General features: G+C 33.9%; 1 long non-coding RNA gene across 1 annotated transcript; it reads left to right on the top strand.

Moving 5' to 3' along the window:
- Window positions 1-6018: 6018 nt before the first annotated feature.
- LOC130233587 (uncharacterized) lies at window positions 6019-8052 on the top strand. Its single transcript, XR_008838217.1, has 3 exons — window positions 6019-6234; window positions 7714-7816; window positions 7922-8052. It is a non-coding gene; the product is annotated as an uncharacterized LOC130233587 (long non-coding RNA).
- Window positions 8053-20412: the final 12360 nt, after the last annotated feature.

Here is a 20412-nt window from a genome sequence, read left to right as displayed (position 1 = left end):
ACAAGTTTCAAAATATTTCAGCTCAATATTATTGTCTCCTCGTGTGTGTAACGCACGGGTATTCGCGGATATAACAGCGCCGCTCCTCTATGGACGCGCCGGCCCTGTGTGTGTGTGTGTGTCTGTGTCTCCTCGTGTGTGTAACGCACGGGTTTTCGCGGATATAACTGAGCGCCGCGCCGCGCCCTCTCTATTCAGCCGCTCCTTTATGGACGCGCCGGCCCACTGTGTGTGTGTGTGTGTGTCTCCTCGTGTGTGTAACGCACGGGTTTTCGCGGATATAACTGAGCGCCGCGCCGCGCCCTCTCTATTCAGCCGCTTCTTTATGGACGCGCCGGCCCACTGTGTGTGTGTGTCTGTGTCTCCTCGTGTGTGTAACGCACGGGTTTTCGCGGATATAACTGAGCGCCGCGCCCTCTCTATTCAGCCGGTCCTCTATGGACGCGCAGGCCCTGTGTGTGTGTGTGTGTGCGTGTGTGTGTGTGTGTGTGTGAAAAGAGCAAGAAGACTGTGACCTCCTCGCCAGTTCTTGGACTTTTTGCTCAATAAAATAGTTAGTCGTCAGTATTTTCTAGTCCATCGTCTGTGTTTACATTCACCCACTGGCAGCCAAAATCCACTATGAAGCGTGTGTGCACTGTGACTACTTTTATATTGTAGATTAGCAGCTGGGCATTTCACTCTGTCTCGCGCTGAAGCCTGTCAGTGTTGTCGACCAATAGCAGCAGGCTGCCATCGGTCCAATCAGCGCAGATTAGCTTCGCGCTGAGGAGGGGTTTGGGAACAAATGAATCGCTGAACGATTCATATGGGAGTCGCTGGGATAATTAGGTAAAAATAAATGCAGATTATAAGACCATCAAAGTGTTTTTTGACCTTGCATGCATATTAGACTGTTGTTGGAGACCCTTACAACCTAAATATGACCCTATTTCATGTATAATATGGGCTCTTTAAAACAAGATAGATTGAGAAAATTATTATGTGTGTGTGTGTGTGTGTGTGTGTGTGTGCGTGCATGCGTGCGTGCGTGTGTGTGTGTGTGTGTGTGTGTGTGTGTGTGTGTGTCTTGTTACTCCAAAACAATGTCACTAATTTAAAGAGCGCCTATTATGGGTTTTTGAAAATGACCTGTGGTACACAGCTCTAAGTGAAGTGAAATATCAAGCTAGGGCTTAAATCTGAAAGTTATATTACTGGAAAGATATTACTGGAGGTGTGAAGGAAAGTTAGTGTTATTTTCCCCTACCCAAAGATGAGGCAGTGAAGAGTGTGTGGTTGAGGTTTATTTTTGCAAAAATATAGCCCAGCCTTATGCTGTTCCCATCAATTTTCTGACGAGTGCTTCAGCAATCTGCACACTTACAACGGGGAATTCATCGGCCGTTTGTTAAAGGAAGGATCAGAAAAGACTATCAATGTATGGGACTTTGTCAGAGCTTGACAGGAACTTTACATGGATCAGTGGATCATGGATCAGTTTCTTCCACCATTTCACAAGTGTAAGTAAGTGTAAAATGGCTGCCTTCTCGTTTTCTCTAGCTTGCAAATTATGTATTTAATGTGTTTTGTTACTTGTAACCACTTGTACTCTATTTGGTTAACTCTTTATATTGTCATATCGCATCTAATGCTACGTTAAAAATGCGACGCGTGCCACTTTGTTTACGGATTTAAATGCGTTTGTGAGCTCGCGTTCCACTGCCGTTGTCATTTGTTGTTGCCACCGTCAGATGTTCTTACACACGTGCAGATTAGCTTCACGCTAAGGAGGGGTTTGGGAACAAATGAATTGCTGAACGAATCATATAGGAGTGGCTGGGATAATTAGGTAAAAATAAATGCAGATTATAAGACAATGAAAGTGTTTTTTTGACCTTGCATGTATATCAGCCTGTTGTTGGAAACCCTTACAACCAAAATATGGCCCTATTTATTGTAAACAGGAGCTCTTTAAATCATTGCTACTTCTGAAGTTGAATGATTTTGTTGCATTGGAAGTTAAATGTAAGCCAAGATCAAGCTAACCCAACCAAATAATTCAGTCTTGTGTTAAAATATCACATCATTCAGATATGCAAGTGATTGTTTGTTAATTAGTTGTATTAACTTTTCTTTTTCCTTGTGTTTCTGTAGGAACAGAATTTAGTGATACGGTGTGCCATAATTGTCCTGCTGAATCATATTCAGATGGTTCTTTCTGCAAATTACATACAAAGTAATTATCTACTTCATCACTATTTTACACCATTGATTTTCCACAGATTCCACCATTAGAGCTACAGTGTCTTATAAACACAAAGGCAACCTGAATTTTATCATCTTTCTCCAACAGCTGTGAATCTCTTGGCAAACAAACAGTCAAGGCAGGAACCGAGACGTCTGATGCTGAATGCAGTAGTGAAACATCTTATATACCTATTGTGATTCCATCTGTGTGTGTAGTCATGTTGTTAGCTGCTGTTGGTATATTTTGGATTGTAAAGAAAAAAAGATATCAAACCGTTTCACAGGGTCAAGCTGACTTGTAGAAGTTAGTTTCACATATACTGTTACATCTGTTCAAATAAAATTTGACTTCCAATTTTGACTGAATTGCTCAATGGTTAGCACTGTCGCCTCACAGCAAGAAGGATGCTGATTCGAGTCATAGCTGGGCCAGTTGGCATTTCTGTGTGAAGTTTACATTTTTTCCCTAGTGTTTGCTCTTTCCTTAGCTCTAAAGTGGGTTAAAGATAGCAAACCAAATAAAGCAGTGATTGCATCTGACTCAAGCTCAGCACTTGATAGTATAAAAAATTAATATCGGAGTCACGACAGGATATCATTTATAGGTGTCAATGGGAATGAGTTGGCAGACAAGTTGGCTAAACAAGCAGCACAGCAAGTAACAATAGACACTGACATCAAATACAGCAAGTCAGAAATCATAAGTATGGTTAAAACTAAAGTATTGGGAAAATGGCAAAATATATGGAACAGTGGTAGCACAGGACATCACCATACAGAACAAAGTCAAAAGAGGTATGGAAACAACGAAAAGCAAATGAGTAGACAACATCACACGACTGAGGTTTATTTATACAGCACTCAATAATATATCACATAAGATTAATAAACATGCCAATAGGATGTGTGAATGTAATAACAACCAGGAGACTATAGAACATGTATTTATGCACTGCCCAATATATCACATAGAATAAAAAATAGAGTTAAAAGAAGTTGAACCTAACATGAAGAACATTTTAAAGTTGAGCACAGGTGATGTTTGTTTTAGCTATGTATAAGTTCTTGAAAGGCACAGGGTTAACTCATAATTTAGTATTTAGTAGAGTAGTTGTTTATTGCAAAATATGCATAATATGCAAAGGAAAATAAAAAATAGTTAGTTTTTTTTTTTTGCTTCACTATAAGAAATGTGTTAGTTAACTCCTGGTCCACACTCCAATCCAGATAGAGGCGGTAATGCTCCAAAAAGCTGGTTGCCAACCGCTATAAAAATCACAAGAAGAACAGAAACAGATTGTTATAGTCATCTCAGTTAAAAATATATATTTCAAAATGCACAGAAACAGTAAAATGTGTAATTTTTTTGAAGAGTACAGGTTTAATTAACAGGATTTAACCATTAAACCCAAAAGATGAAGAAGAGTTTGAATTTCCAACAAAACCTGAGAATTATAGACCAATTGCATTAACATCCCATATAGGTAAAATTATGGAACGTATGGTGACAGATATGCTGAGTTATTTATAAGAAAAGAAGGAAATAATAACCAAATATCAAAGTGGATTGAGGAAAGGGAGGAGGACAATGAACCCAGTATTAAGATGAGATAAGGAAATCTCAGATAAATAGGGTATCAATTGTGGCAGTTTTTCTGGACGTTGAGGCCTTCGTTGAGGCCTATGACATGATGTGGAGAGAAGGGTTGATGATTAAGTTACATCTGTTGGGAATAGGAGGTAGGGCCTTTAATTGGATAAAGGATTTCCTGAGTGGGCGCTCCATTCGAGTGAAAATTGGAAAATAATTATCTAATAGTTATGTTATAGAAAATTGAACCCCTCAGGGTAGTGTTATCAGTCTTTTGCTCTTTAATGTTATGATAAATGATATATTCTCAGAAGTAGATAATGGAATTGGTAGATCGTTGTTTGCAGATGATGGGGCAATGTGGAAAAGGGAAAGATCATAAAATATACAGTAAGTAAGATCCAGGAAGCAATTAGTCAGGTGCAACAATGGTCAATAAGATCTGGTTTTAGATTTTCAAAAGAAAAATCTTAAGTGGTCTACTTTACTAAGAAAATGGTGGGAGTATACATGAATCTTAAATTGTACGGTCATGTTTTGGAGAAGGTGGAATCTAAGTTAACATAGAGTGATCACATTAATAAAAGTTACCGGGAAATGTAAAAAGGTTTTAAATGTGATGAGATGTCTCACAGGAGTGGATTGGGGGGCAAGTAAGCAGTCATTGAAGGAGATATATGTTGCACTGATTAAGTCAGTGATAGATTATGGCTGTAGTTTATAGAGATGCTGCTAAAACAACAATAGATAAACTAGAAGTAATGCAAACCAAGCACTTAGAATATGTAGTGGAGCTTTTCGAACATCACCAGCTGTTTCATTGCAAGTAGAGATGTATGAGATGCCATTAAGATTAAAAAGGGAACAGTCAATTATTGGGCTAACCTGCAAAATAGATCCCACCCTACTTGAAAAATAATGCAGGAATGTTGGGAAAATAAAAGGAGTAAAATTTTAAGTTTTGGTTGGGTATGTGAAGAAATAGGGAATGAGATGGATTTGCAGGAAATGGAATTCAGTCCAACAGTTCCGATGCCAGCCAGGCCTTTGTGGTTTCTTGAACAACCTATAGTAGATTAGACGATGTTAAATAGTCACATAAAAAGAAGAGAGGAGATGAATTTATATGAAGTGTTATATAAATATTGGAAGTAGGGATATTTGGAGTGTCGAGCTATTTACGCAGATGGGTCAAAGAACTCTCAAAATGGACAAACTGAGGTGGCATTTGGAATACCAGAGTTGGGAATCAGTGTGCAGAAAAAATTAACTAATAATTTATCTGTATTTACAGTAGAAATTGTAGGTATATGGCTGGCCCTAAAGTGGATTGAAAAATTCAGACCTGTTAAGATTGTAATATGCTCAGACCAGTTGTTCTAGGTAATTTACAAACATTTAAATCGCAATCAAGACAAGACGAGGTACTTGAATGCTGAACACAAATATGTCAGCTCGGGATAAAGGCAATATTTACATGGGTACCAGCATATGTTGGGATTAAAGGAAATTTAGCAAAGCAAGCCAGTAGCAGAACAGAAGTTGAAGTGCACATAAAAATAAGTAAAGCAGAAGCTAAAACAATCAATGATTTGGCTAAAAATTATGGGAAAATGGCAAAAAAAAGTTGGGATGATGAGAAGAAAGAAAGGCATTTATACAGTATTCAACAAAAGGTTGGGCTAGAGAGGGCTATTTGAAGAAATCGAAAAGAAGAAATTATCATAACTAGGATGAGGATTGGACATTGTAGATTAAACAAGTACTTGATAGGTAAACACATATCTGGAAGGTGTGAATATTGTATATCATTGAATTAGTGGAACATGTGGTGCTTGAGAGTAAAAAGTATGACAATGAAAGGATAAAGTTAAAAGAAAAACTAAGGGAAATGGGGTTTCAAGGGTGCAGCCTAAAAGATATACTATAGGATAAACATCAAGCGACATTAATTCACAATTATTATAATTCTTAAAGGTTACTGGTATAGCAAATAGGATATAGAGTGAAATATGTATACTTATGGTATGAAAAGAATAAAAAGAAGAAATCGGTGGTGAGGGGAATTAATAATAATAGGGTACAGTATTTATCTCTGTCCAAATCCGGTCCTCACTCCAGTCACAAGGGGGCGGTAATGCATCAATAAAGTTGGATGCCAACCGCCGTTGGAAGAAGAAATATTGATAGGTGTAAATAGTAGCTGCGTCTCAATTGGTCGCCGTCACTTCACCTCAGCTGAATCCGGCAGATTAGCCACTGATCTCGGCATATTCATCGTATTTTTGTTCTGTTTTATGTGGCTTTACACAGTCAGCTGCCTTTGGACTTATTTCTTACAATTATCAGATAATATGGGATGCTGTGTGCATTTAATTGTGCTCACAAACCATTCACGTGGCCTCGTTTCCCATGTGAGTAAAGTTATTTACTTATACACCATCTCTATAAATGTATGTGTTTTATTTAAGATCATTTATCATTTATAATGTTCTTTAGGGCTGTAAAGCACTCCAGAATGTGACAGATTGATTAGCTGTAGGCTATAAAACAGTCATCTGAAGCGTTATCATATAGTGTTATGCTGGAGTTCATCAATAGTCTTGCATTTACTAACACACACTATATCTGAAGTGTTTGGAAGTAATTCGCGTTTTCCTCCTGTATAAAACATCCTAAGAGCAATGTTTAGTGGCTTAATGTATGACTACAGTGTTTTTGAAAGTCTAAACACTTTATTGATATAGTGTACAGCCAAGCACATGTGGTCAGAACACAAACGAGTCGCAGTTAATAAAGTATTAAGCGTTTCTCCCAAAGTAAAGTCTGTCTGCCAGGTCCAAGCAAAATTCCAGCAGGTGTCTGTAGCTCCGCCCACTCTCCGCCTCTTTGCCCTTGTTTGGTATCCCGCCGTGGGTGCGATGACGCGCGAACAAAATGGCGACGGTTGGCCGCGCCTACTTGTGGCTTCTTTTGCGCTCTTCAGAAACCTATGGGTGACGTCACGGATACTCCGTCCATATATTTTACAGTCTATGTTCAGAAACCTATGGGTGACGTCACAGATGCCACGTCCATATATTGTACAGTCTATGCTTTAGCTGCGTCTCAAATTATACACTATTTTTAAAAAGAAATTCATAATAGACGGGCAGTTTTCTCACTGAGAGATTTATTTTACTGGAGTCAAGCACACATTACATGCAGAATGCTGACAAATATGGAGGAGCAGGTCATGCAGGCCACTTCTTAAATCTCAGAATTATATAATGTTGCAAAATGATTTTAAATAATTAGTTTGTCTTTATAGGATTAAGAAACTTCAATGTTCTCATGTAGCAAATAAGCTTCACATAAAATTAATGCAACGCTTAAATGAAATGGCTTACCGCATGCATGATTTACCATTAGCACAAGGACATCCAGTAATTAGAGATACTATACTTCATCCTTTTATTTGAATTAAAATAATGGTTCACCCAAAAATAATAATATACTCTCTCAAGTGGTTCCAAACCTTGATGAGGTTTCTTTCTTTCTTCTGTTGAATGCAAAACATATGTTGAAGAAAGCTGAAAATCTACAACCATTGATATCCATAGCAGGGGGAAAATGCTATGAAATTCAATGATTACAGGCTTTCAGCTCATAAAGGTTTAGAACAAATAAAGGGTGAGTAAAGTATGTTGACAGAATTTTCAGTTACTGGGGAACTGTTCCTTTTAGTATGTAAACATGTCTATCCGCATCTTCTTGCACAGACCAGATGGCACACACTAGGGAAACATGATAATATACCTGTCATATTGCACTCTACATTATCATTTGAATAAAACCTATACACTCCTTCAAGCTGGAATCATGGCAGAATAGTTTGTGGATTCACTTTGCAGAGCCTCTGAAGTTATAAGAGAAACATGCTAAATGTGCAGTGGTGAATTATGGCTCAAGAGGACTGGAATTGAGAACCAATGGTTTAGTGTGTCTCAAGCCTTGGTGAGCCTTGATGGTTTCACGTGTAGCTCCTTTACTAAAAAAAATTTAATTTTATCTAAATGACTAGAAAATTGCATATGATTCATGTGTTTTTTCCTCTTAAAGACAATGGGCTGAGAGAAAAGCAGACCTGTACTTCAACATCAAATCCAGTGTGTGGACCTCTGACAGATCATGACTGTGAAAAGGCAATGAAACACTCAACCTGCTCACCTGGACAATACATCAACCAAACTGGCCAGTGTATTTTCATCAATTGTACTATCACAATAAACTAATGGTGACATTTTATAACAATAAAACATCATTTTATAACTTCTCATATTGATCTAAAGATGTGGTGGTGGTCTTTTTAGATCTTCATGATGGAGAGTATTTGCTTGTGACTGATAAATTACTTGATAAACTATCTTTCAAGAGTTCACACTTAGCTGATGATTAATTATATGCTTGTTTTGCATGCTGTCCTGGGAGAGAGCCCTGTGCTCATAAGATCCTTGAGCCCGAGGCTCCCTCCTGTTTACAAGGCGAGAGGGGAGTTTGACCTCAGGTAGATCTCGAGAACTCCCCTGCTGTAGTAACTAATGAACATATAGTGATTGCTCTTAAGAGATAACTACTTACTAGGAGCATGTCTTCGATGCCGATTTGGATTAGTAAATTAACTTGCGTTGCATGCTTCTGGATGGTGGGAGGAAACCTGGGACCACAGGGGAACCCATGTGAGCGCAGGGAGAACGTGTAAACTCCACACAGAAACGTCAACTGGCTTGGTAAGGACTAGAACAGCCATGGGCAAACTCGATCCTCGAGGGCCTGTGTCCCTGCAGAGTTTTGCTCCAACACTAATCAAACACACCTGAACACCCTAATTAGTGTCTTCAAGATCACTAGAAAGCTACAAGCAGGTGTGTTTGATTAGGGTTGGTGCAAAACTATGCAGGACACCGGCCCTCCAGGATCGAGTTTGCCCATCCCTGGACTAGAATCAGAGACGTTCTTGATGTGAGGCAACAGTGCTAACCACTGGGCCACCATGCCACCCATCTAGGAAAGGAGTAGGGGGTGGAAGGGGGGATTCTTCAAAACAAAGATGGCTGTCATATGGAACTTAGGGTATTTATTGTGGCTTAGGAATTGTCTGATTGGTGAATCATAAATTGAATAATGCGGGGCCAGCTGCAAGCAATCACAAGCACGTGATCCTCTTGAAATTACTTTATAAATAAACTTCACAATTTTACCAAAAAAAAAAAAAGCAATAATCATTTTGAGATAGTTATGTGGTTAATTTTTTACATCAGATGCTATAGAACGACAAAACTACTACCAATGCAAAAACTATTTACCTTTATTGCTGATAAAACACAAAAACTAAATCTTTGTCTCCATTTACTTCTATAGGAACAGAATTTAGTGATACAGTGTGTGTGATGACTGTCCTATTGGTTCATTTTCTGATGGAACATTCTGCAAAATGCATACCCGGTAAGTATCATTTTTTGCAATGCTGACTTTCAGCACATGAAATGTATTTATATCAAATATATAACATTTGTGTGCAGCACGGTGGCGCAGTGGGTAGCACAATCGCCTGAGTGTGTATACAGTAGATGTTTCTCAGAGACTGGTTGCAGCTGGAAGGGCATCTGCTGCGTAAAATATGTACTTGGTGCTGGATAAGTTGGCGGATCATTTCGCTGTGGCGACCCCAGATTAATAAAGGGACTAAGCCTAAAAGAAAACGAATGAATGAATGAATATAACATTTGTTGTAAATTTTGCTTTAATTGAGTTTGCGGTTAAATTAAGCTCTTCTCATAATAAGATATTCAACTTGAACATCTCTTTCTCTTTCTAACAGCTGTGAATCTCTTGGCCAAAAAACAGTTAAAGCAGGAATAGAGATCTCTGATGCTGAATGTGGTAGTAGAACACCTTTAAAACGGATGGTGATTCTGTCTGTGTGTGGGGTGTGTTTTTGTATTGTAAATATTGGAGTTATTGTGAAGATTAGAGTAAATGAACAGTTAAAGACACAACAGAATTCTTGATGGTATTAAAATGTCTCTGTGCTTTTTAATATTAATCAAACATAATGAGGGGCTTATTCACTCCTCTTGACTGTATACCTACACTAACTAAAACATGCCCACCAACACCCCACACACCAACAACGATTTACTGACGACACCAACAGGAATGTGTACTGGGTCCTAACTAAATAGTCTCCATGTTATCTCCATGTTTTTGTCCTATAGCCATCACCTGAAATTCCTATTTTACTCTGACAGAGATGATCACCTTAGGTACACTTAATGTGCTTTATTCAGTGTTAAATGCAAATAATGTTGGATAGCAGTAAGTGAACTAGTCGGTGTTGTATTTCAATGTTTCTGACTGTAGTGTTGTGTCTGGTGCTGATAGCCAAATTTCTTATCCCTGCAAATTTTGTCATGTTGTTAGGACACATTATAATGTTTACATTCACCATTACAATCACCTAAATGTTTACATTTGTAATATGTAAATTATTAAATAGAAATGTTTGCATAGTGTATACAATCTTTCATTGTTTCAATCGCCTTTCGTTTTATAGAAAATCGATGAGTATGACCATTATTGGGAAATAAACGCTATTTCCTTGTTAAAAGAAAGAAAACAGGGTACTTTGCTGGAGAACTTGCACTTACAATAATAAGAGTAATCATGTAAACATGAAACTGCTTTTTTCTGCTTTTCTCCTAAACACCAAACAATACAGACTTTCAAAACAAAGTGACTATCGATATTTCTTACAATAAAATCACAGACATTTTGCCTAAATTGCTTAACAAAAGGACAATCTCAAAACAAATGTATGCGTTTCAAGGCAACTGGCACAAAAAGAGCAATTAAAGTCACTGTCTGATTTAATTTAATTTGTTTTTTTTTTGGCTCTGTAAACTTTGAATGATACTTCCTTTATGTTATTTGTAATTAAATATTGATTAGGAGTTAACCATACCTTTTTCCAATCAATATTGTCTGTCAGACAATTCCAGTGTGAATAAACATGAGGCAAAGATATTGACTTGTTGAAATAAAGCTCTTACTACGTTGATGTGTGCAGAAAAGCATATATTACCTATATTGAAACTTATTATATTAGGCAGAGGCATCTGATGGATGTTCATTATTATCTGATGCCTAAACAATACAGACTTTAAAAGAAATAGCCCCAAAAACGTTGGCATAATACCCTGATGTTGCATGAATCTAATAATATGCCAGACATTCACCATAAGTGAAAAGAAAACCATTTTAATTTAAAATAAATAACAAATCATTGCTTCCAAATTATTATATTTATCTTTGTTCCACATATCATATAGTATCTATGAGTCGAAAAATTGTGTCTGTGTATCAGAGACCATAATAAAAATGCCTGACGGTGAAATTATTATTGGTATTTATAATTACAGCTGAGGAAAAACGTTATGCCACTGAATTTTGAGAGAATATAGAAGGAAATAAAACACCAGTGAAAATTATAGCAGTTCTTATAGTTGACCACTAGGTGGGGACCTTATGCAGTGGTTGGGAAAATAGTTTTGTTGAAAAACATGTTCCCAGTGTTGCCAGCCACCTTAGCAATTTTGTTGCTAGATTTAGCAACTTTTCACACTACACATATATAACATTCAAGTTAAATTGCTAGCTCAGATTGTTTTTCATAACTATTAATTAACTGGTATTTCTTAACATTTATAATTGTTGGTAATTTAGGTATTAATAAATTCCAATAGTGCTATAATTGTTGTCACTTTCACAAATGTGTTAATTTCACAAGTTAAAAAAGTACACAAGCTGTGATTGTTAAAAACAATGTAACTTTTTATTTTTAGTGTTATATTTAAAAAAAAAAGTCTTATCAAAAAGTAATACTTTTACAAATAGTCAACTATATTTTTCATACAAATCTAAATGGACATATTTCAAATAATGTTATTGCTGAGACGGCCAGTCAATTTGAGAAAACATTAGATTGTATTCTACATAAAGATGTTGTTTTGAGTTGCGATTACGCAATGACGTCTTCACGCAAAGTAATATGTTAATAAGAACTTATTGTGTAATTTGATGTAATGTTTTAATATAATGTAACGCGACACGATGAAGAGGTATGTTAAATGCGTGTTTAAAACATTAGCAAACATGAAACTTAAACATTTTTAATTAGATTATGGTCGATGAATGTATTTAAATACGTAAACAAATTGATGTAATATAACAGCAACGTGTTAGTTTGATTCACTTTTAGCTAACTATGTGCAAGATAGCTACATGTTCTATATCTCACTTTGTTATGTAGGCTAATTTTCTTTTACTTTTTTGTCTGTCTTTAGCTATTCCTAGTAAGATATTTTTCTAACCTGTTCTAATCTTTTTATTTTTAATAATTTCATATTTTTAAATAATTGAATAGTGAATTTTGCAGCAACGTTAGAGTGTATATAATTGTCCAAAAAATAATTTTTATATATATATATATATATATATATATATATATATATATATATATATATATATATATATATATATATATATATATATATATATATATATATATATATATATATATATATATATATATATATATATTTAACTCTGCACACCCACAAAAATTACATGTATGTTGTGCTGGGAATTAAAAGTTGTTACTCTCAGCAAGGGAGTAATTATATATTTAATAATTTATTTAAAGATATATATTTTCTCATAGATTAGACAATACACTAGCGTGGTCTGGGTTGTCAGCCAAATCTACACCACAACAACACTACAGTATTCCTCCAAATTTAACTTTCTTAAATTCACATTGAAATAAATCTAAAAAATCTTAAAAGATCTGAAAATTGAATTGATTTTATTTTAAACTTTAAAATTGCATTGCATTAAATTATATTTAATATAATGCAATCCTGTTCTAGTTTAAACAATTAAACTATCATATATCTATAAATGCGTGGAGAAACTAACAATTATAAATGGTCTACTAGTTTTGTTCATATACAGTAGCTATACAGTACATTTTAAATATTAGCATGAAAGTTTTCGTTGCATTCATATTGTTTATCACTTATTGTATCAGAATTTTTATTGTAACAATTTGTTACAAAGAAAGTAATTAAATGTGTTAAATATGGGGAAGTCAGGATCACAATTTGTAGCTGCAAATAACAAAAAATAAATAATAATGACTTGGTCCTTTTGTTATACCCCAATCTGTCAACATATCCTGGGAGATTCTTAAATCATAAATCAAATGTTTAAAAAATATATTTAGATATGTTTTGCATAGGCCCAGATAATATATAAAATGGCATGAATTTTTTTTGGTGCTTATTTTCCATTCCTTACTGTTTCTGAGGATTACATTTCTTTTAATATTCCATACTAGTCAGAAACTCTTAAGTGAGAAAATTATTTTTGCAAAGTATTTATACATAACTTTATTTTTTTATTAATCAGTGAGCATGAAGAATTTGATGCAAGGATTCAGCTTCATTTAAAGAAAACTGGCAATCTCTAGTGATATTGTTGTCAATAAATAAATGTAAAAAAAATCTAATGTTGTCTGGGTTTTTGTTTGTCAGGTAGCTAAATGGTCCTTGGAATTTTAGAAAGTAGCGAATTGTTTGTCTAAACGTTCTGCAGCTGTCTGGTGGTCAATACTACTGCATTCTCATCAAAGCATATCAATAATCCATATTACACTGTATTGTTTGGTTATAATTTTGTTATTTTCAGAATGCAACTTTATATATAAACAATACAACAAAATGCATAACTCTATATGAAATCGTATAACTAGGCTACAATTAACCATTACACTATCCAACTATTTGTGTTTTTAATTTTTCTAATTAAATAAATCTAAATTATATTGCAATTGCGCTTTTGCATATCTGAAATTATTTGGTGAGTGTATTAATTGTGCATATTCTATAGTGAGTATATATATATATATATATATATATATATATATATCATCTTAGTGTATATATTTAGCGTAATATAATTAAAAATATATATTTATGAACAGGATATTTAATAATCTGGGAGCGTTGACTTCAAATGTAGTATTTGGCCATGTATCTTTTATCCCCCTACTGGACGCATCAGGAACAACAGGGGCGTAAAACTATCTAGGTCGTAAAACTGTCTAGCCCGTAAAACTGTCTGGATCCAGTCTGCAATGGCTCAGACCTGCACGCTCAGACGGCTAGACCGTACACAAAGAAAACATAACAGACCATCTAATTGTAGGATTAAGTGTAATAAACTAATTCAGGATCTTAATAATATCACACTTGGTTATAATCGCTCTGTTATAAAATATAAAAAGCAAACAATAATGTCACATTAAAATGCATTACTATAGTTAATAATTTAAGCAATAATATAGTTATAAACTGATTATCTTACTACTAAACTGTAGCAACTGTTAGTATTATATATACACACACACACACACATACATATATATATATATATATATATATATATATATATATATATATATATATATATATATATATATATATATATATATATATATATATATATATATATATATATATATTATTTTCAATTAATTAATAACAGTTCATTTGTTGTAAATTTGCTAAATTTGTTGCAACTATAATTACAACAAATTACCAGTACTTTATGGTTTAAAAACAATATATTGCTTACTATAATTTACTAGTATTTAATGTGGAAAATCATTAATAAGAAAATATTAGAAAATTAAGCAAATAAACACTTTTAAATCGTTTGAGTACAATAGTAATATAGTGTATAAAGATGTATTCTTGCCTTATTTGCTTCATGATAAATGAATCCATTATATAAATAAAGCTGTCCAATTTAGATTGTTCAGCAAGGCCAGCAAACGAGTATCTGCGATATTGACTCTGTCAGATAATAATGACTGATCATCTATGAGTAATGATGACTGATAGAACACTGTTCAGTCTATTAACTTACATTGAACGGCAATCGGAAATAACGCTCCGCCCGTTTCGATCGTAATATTTGTGAAATAGTAAACACTATTGTTTATTGTGTACAATATTTATTAACAATATATAAAATTATATTGATGACGAGGTTCGAGAAGACGTTAATAACATTAACACTAAATTGTTGGAGATTATTGGTGTAGATCTGTCTAGATCCAAGTCTGCACTCTCCCCCTGCTTGGTGTAAGCATGCAGTTGAGGTCTCTGGTCCACACTCCGGAGCTGAAGGTGGCGGTAAGGCACCAAAACGCTGGATGCCAACCGCCCTAAAATTATAAGAAGAAAGAGTTTGAATTTCGACCGCGGAAGATGAATGCTATGTGTGTAAGTTTCTGGCTAAAGTATTATTCGATTTAATTTAAGTAACGTTTTTATAAATAACTGCAATCAAAAAATGCATTGATTCATTACCACTATACAGCTCGCTAAATGTTTAATAATTTACATGGTCTGATTGAAATTGAAAATCTTAACTGTTTGATCAAAACCGCATCCGTCCGGTTCAATAACTTATTTTTCAACCACTTACTGCTGATAACATCAAATCTCTGTGCTTCTACTACCACCAGCCCATACTGCACTTAACCGCAAGTGTAGGATATTGTAGTAGTACTAGACTGTGTAGATTTAAATTGTTTAAAAAACATACCTTTTTCGTTTATAAATTATTTGATTTGTACTTAAAAGATCACTGTCTGTCTGTCTGTCTGTCTGTCTGTCTGTCCAGGGTTTTTCCTGGCTCAAAAAAAGGTGGTGGGGGTGTCTTGATTTAAATTGTTAAAAAAATATATATCTTTATTGTTTATGAATTATTTAATTTGTATTTAAATGAGTTTTCTCTATCTATCCATCTATATATTTATCATATAGATTTTATTTATTCTATTTTATTCTATTTTGACCCTGATTTTATTTTTTATTTATTTCGAGCAGAAAAAAATCATCAACAAAACAATTCTTTAAACAAAATACATTTCATCATGGTCGAAATAGAGCAGCATGAAGCACAACTATCATTTTCCCCACCCCATTACCAGACAACAACAATCGTTTATTACTTCAACTTATTTCTTCTTTTACTTATCTCTTATCTCTTTTTACATGAGATTTGAGCTTTGCATGAGACATATTTTATCCTTCTGGCATCTTTGACATATCACATGTTTGATTCCAGTTGTACATTTACATTTTATAACATACACCTAAAAATTACACAGCATTGCAAACAGCCATTAATTGAAATTTCATCATACCTTTCTCATTTTATTCTTTTTCAATCACCTCTATTCATCATTGTATTCCTTTAATAATATATATTTATACAACTTTTTATATTGAACAATATCCTGACCTTATTTGAGACTCTGTTCTAGACTGTTTTTATAAATTCACATCACATACAGGCATACACAATTTATTTCAGATTCAGTTCTTCTCTCAAATTATATCCCTCTTGTCTATCTCTAAAATACATTTGTATGTATTTCGGAAGTAATTTGTTCCTAGCTTTAAACATAGATTGTGCTGTTTTAAATTTAACCAAATCATTAAACTTAAGTAGCTTCAATTTAAAAAATAAAGGATTTGTATGCTCCAAGTATCCCGCATTTTCTATCAGTCTCATTACTTTTTTCTGCATTTCTGCACTGTAAATTAGATTTATATGTATTCCCCCAAACTTCAACACATTAACTCGTATATGGCAACACAAGTGTGTTATATAATATATGCATTTATTTATTGTCCAGGATAAATCTTGCTTTAAACACTATTGCTACAGTTTTTTACAAATTTTGATATCACATTATTTATTTGCGGTTTCCTACAAAATTTTATGATCCAATACAACACCAAGAAACTTAATTGCGTATACTCTTTCAATAACTTCAGATAAGATAACCAATTTACATTCACAATCTTTATATTCACATTAATAATAATAAGTTTACTTGTTCATCTTTGGATAGCTGTTAAATAGTTATTTAAATGGTTTGTGTTTCTATTCTCAAAACTGTTTGACATGTTTCTTTTCCAGGTATGTAAGGGGGAAAGATGAGAAAATGATGTCCACTTGACCAGTGATATTATGTACACACGCTATACTTTTATTCATCTATCAACAGTACTACCTCTCCTCTTCACCATAAACATTGAATTTAGTATAGCAAGATGTAATAATGCAGAATATGAAATTAATGGAGAGTGCTGCCCAATGTGTGATCCAGGTAAGTCAAGTTGTCTCATTATCTTCTCTACTAATGAGCACTTTAACTGTAGCATAATATGTAATAAAACAGACTTCTAACTTTTGACCATGTGATTACCTACCCACCTTTACACGTGACAACACATTTTCCTGTGTTCCACATGTGATTGCACATTTAAAGCTTATATGGGTGTTTTTAAAAAAGAAAAGAAGTTGGCAGAAACTATATATGCCTATGTGGGGCTATTTTATAGTCATAATAATAAATAACAATGAATGATAGTGTAATTCACCCTCATTGATGTGCAGGCAACGTTGTTGATATCTATATATCTATTCATATAGCCTAGTACTGTTATTTAAAAATCTCCATGTGCATTTTATTTTTCATCATATGACCTCTTTAAGCTAACTAAATGATAGATCTAGTATAGTTTCAGAATCCACACATTTACTTACCCCACATTCCAGAATTAAGTAATTCCCAGTCATGTTTGAGGAAGTTTCCTGAAACTATACACAATCAATAACATGAGGACGCTTCCTGAAACCACAAACTTACAATCAATAAAATGATTTTAAGACAGCTTCCCTCATGTAAAGCAAGACTTACAAAAATGTTAACACAACCACTAAAACCACCTGAGGAATTTCCATAACGGTTGTGGTGCATATGTATTTTTAAGACCTGATCTTTAATGAAAAATTGTCTTTTGCGTGTGTTGGATATAATTTCTGCTATATATACACAGCATAATGAACTGGGTATTTGTGCAGATTTTCTGATTCAGTTTAGTTAAATTCAGATTTGCAAAAAAAATTATTACGATGATGAGCAAAACACTGGCATTTACAAGACTAGCAGAGTTTTATAAATACATGTTCGTTTAGACTAAAAACAGCCATCACATAAAAAACAAGATCACAATTAACTGGAAAATCTATGCTAATAATCAAAGTTTTAGAATGGTATTTTTAAAAATGTTTTAAAAGATGTCTCTTCTGCTTACCAGCACTGCATTAGTTTGTTTCAAAATAGAATAAAAATGTTGTGTACATTTGAAATATAATAGTCATGTCATGAAAAAGATTTTAAAAAATGTTAAATTACTATCAATGATGAAAACATTGAATACTCTTTAATGTATATGAAAAGACAGAATCTAGAATAAAATGATTTGTAACATTTCACAACATTTAAAATGGTCTAAATTAAAAACAGGAATCTTGAAATTATAAAAAAAATGTTTTGCAGTATTATTGTTTTTGCATTAAATAATTGCAGTCTTGGCAAAAAAAAGACATTTCAACATATTTTAAAGTTTCTGAATTGGTAGCTTGTATTTTTGCTTTTCTCTTACAACTTTTTAACTTATTTTTATTATTTTGATTATTTATTCCAAACTGTTATCAGAATTTTTTTTTGCCAAGTGTTTTAATGGCAAGGAATTTCTTGCACCATTTAAAAATCCCATGTACTAAACATTTACAAGATCTAAGGATAACAGAAGATAAGAAATACACAAAAATGCATACAATAAATACAGCATACATAATTACACAGATACATGTACAAGGTGTTGCACAGAACATAAGTAATGAATGTTTTAGAAATATTATTTATGTTTTTTAGGAAAAAGAGTTAAAAGCCACTGTGATAAGGACACAAGCACAACATGTTATTCATGCCCTGTGATGACCTACACCAGTGTTCCCAATGGATTCACTGAATGTCTGCCATGCTCTGTCTGTGATCCCAGTGAGTAAAAATTCTTTTTTTTTTTTGTCTTTTAGTAATTCAGGGTGCTTCCATGTCAGCCACTGCTTTTCATATATTGTTATTGTTTTGTTTTGTTTAGTTTTTTTTTTTTTTTTACTTGCAGACAGTTGATTAATTTGTTTCCTTTCTTGTCAAAGATAACGGGCTGAGAGAAAAGCAGGCCTGCACATTAACATCAGATACATTGTGTGGACCTCTGACAGATTATTACTGTGTAGACCAACCCTTCAACTGTAAAAAGGCCATAAAACATTCAACCTGCTCACCTGGACAATACATCAACCAAACCGGTCAGTCTGTTATCATGATTTAGGAGCATTACAGAATTTGTTTTTAGTTTTATAATCCCAGCAAATTCTAAATACAAACGCACTTTTATTCAAAGGCATAGTTCACCCTAAAATGACCATTTATACACAGTTTACTCTGCCTCAGGTGGTTCCAAACCTTGGACTAGAGCGCTGAAACCTGTAACCATTGACTGTCACAGTAGGAAAAACAAATACTATCGAAGTCACCGATTTTCAGCATTTTTTCAAATATCTTCTTTTGTGTTCAACAGTTAAAAGAAACTTATAAAGGTTTGAAACAAACAAGCTTTTCTATTTGCAAAACTAGAATGAAAATTGTTATAAAAACATTTTTTGTATGCGGTTAAAGTAAATAAATATTCGTGGATTGACAGCATGATTGCCAAGCTACTTTAAATTACTTGTCATAGTTTTCTTTTTTTAATCCACAGGGTTAAGATTTTGATATATTGCATCAATTGTATTTATACAGTTGGGTATAGATATTTTTTTACTCATCCAAATTTGTTATTTTAATGATAAAATCTGCTAGGATGATGAAACAGATTAAGCACAATTTTGCGTGGTGCAGGTGCAATAAAGGAAAAAAAATGTTTGGCCCAATCCCAATTCAATTTCATACCCCCTACACCTTCACCAGGACAACGCTCTGAAGGGGTAGGGATGAAATATTCCCCTAAGAAATGAGGCACCATTACACATACACATCATCATATATCATCACTCGCTCACCTTTCACACAAGATTGTCTGCGGTAATCTTTTCAGAAAGTGCCATCACACTAACATTTAACAGATTACCATTACCAAAGATATTTTCTGCTATATTTAGACAGTAGAAAACTCTTTCATTTTAAGTTCAAGAATAAGCTTGCTGATTTTGTCAATTGTAGTTTTTTTTTTTTCAAAACATACAATTGGTAGAGATGAGAAATAATGAACTGTATTGTGTATTTACACAGTGCTCATATTCTATAATCATAAGAAAACAACATTAACGTTTTCCCAGACGAGCTGTAAATCTGCCTATTCATTCATTTTTCCTGTTTAGTCCCTGATTTATCAGGGGTCGCCACAGCAGAATGAACCACCAACTACTCTGGCATATATTTTACGCAGCGAATGCCTATCCAGTGACAATCCAGTACTGGGAAAAATCTGCCGATATTAGATGATATTCTGTTACTTGCATGTCAGAATTGAACTATTAATATGAAGACTTTGTAGGAT

Source organism: Danio aesculapii, chromosome 8 (assembly GCF_903798145.1).
Source record: "Danio aesculapii chromosome 8, fDanAes4.1, whole genome shotgun sequence".
NCBI lineage: Eukaryota > Metazoa > Chordata > Actinopteri > Cypriniformes > Danionidae > Danio > Danio aesculapii.
Note: the sequence above shows the minus strand (reverse complement) of the source record. Positions and strands in the feature narration are given on the sequence as shown.